Consider the following 1,502-nt stretch of genomic DNA (forward strand, 5'->3'; position numbering starts at 1 on the left):
ACCTGTGATTAATGCATTTAAAATTTAAGAAATTTTACTGCATATTTGTCCCAAACATTAGAAGATTTCTTCTCAACCTAAAATCTTTGCAAACCCTGTGACATCCATTTTGTTGGTCTGTTAATGTTTTACACTAAAAGCTTCTGGGCTGATTGTGAAAGAAATGCAGCTTCAAATCTTGGAGCACAGAAGAAGTTTCAGTTCCAGGCAGAAACGCCCCAAACGGTGTCAGTTCAGGCTTTCAGGCTCAATTTAGACTCCCCAGTTCCTGCCAGAATTAAATAGAGAGGCAAAAAAAAGAAGCCAAGCAAATCTCCTCAAAGCATTAAAATGATAAGTTAGTGTTTATGTTCTGCGAGTTCAGCAGAATCATCCAGACCAGATGTCTGAGCGGCTGAAAAACCCCGCTATCGTTTTCCAACGCCAGGCCCTCAAAGAGTGCGATCTTCTCTCCACGCTCAACCAGAACGGCGATGCGTCCCACGCTTTAAATAAAAACGGGTGAATGATGCAGCGAAACGCTTCCTCTGGTTAATTCAGCCAAACTAAACTGAGCACTGAACCGAAGCTCTGCCTCAAAGTGGGATTTTTAGCATTTGCTGTAACTCATTTACATCAGAACAAGAAACAAAGTTAGTGTTAAACCCACTCTTGTGCAAACGGCTGCACTTTAAACTTGTTACTCTGTTCCTCTTTTGTGGCAATTTATAGTTTGTTACTATCTGATTCTCTCTCTTTTTTTTTTAAATTCCTGCTTTTGTTACTTAAAAAACACCAGAGGAAAACTTATTCAACTTTCTCTGCTTCCACTGCGTCTCAACGCCACGTCTGAACAGCCCGCTGTGATCCAAACTGAGTTTATGAAAAGGTCACAAGTTAGGAAAAAATCACAACTCATTCATAAACACCGGGCCGGACCGTCCACCCGTCCACCGGGCCGGACCGTCCACCCGTCCACCGGGCCGGACCGTCGGACATGTGGCTGCAGAAATCTGGGAAAAATCCCAGATTTTTAATTTTTGAGTATCGATCAAAACAAACTTCATTATGCCTGAAGGTCTGTCCTGGTTCTGTTCTAGCGCAGATGGTATAAAACAAAACGTTTACTCTCACTTCTTCAAATGGATTCGCCCTTAAAAAAAAGTTTAAACCCCCATCAAATATAAAAGTTTGAGAGGCATTTTATATGTTTAATATTAACCATAAACTTCACTGTATTTAAGGGATTTTGAGTGACAGACAAAGCAGAGGATAAACTAAAAATGGAAAGAAAATGATGGATGGCTTACAAAGTCTTTTACAAATGGAAAGTTAAACAATTACTTGAAAAATACTTTGCTATATTATTCACCTTATAGTTCAATAAACTACTGGTTTATTAAATAAAATACAGTAGTTAGAACTCGCAGATGCAACAAAAATGTAAAAGGTTTTAATAGAAGAAAAAGTTTAGAAACAGTGGCTGAATGAATGTGAATTGGTTTCTGTTTCCATTTAAAAAT

The sequence above is a fragment of the Poecilia formosa genome, unplaced genomic scaffold (assembly GCF_000485575.1).
Source record: "Poecilia formosa unplaced genomic scaffold, Poecilia_formosa-5.1.2 Scaffold395, whole genome shotgun sequence".
NCBI classification, from domain to species: Eukaryota; Metazoa; Chordata; class Actinopteri; order Cyprinodontiformes; family Poeciliidae; genus Poecilia; species Poecilia formosa.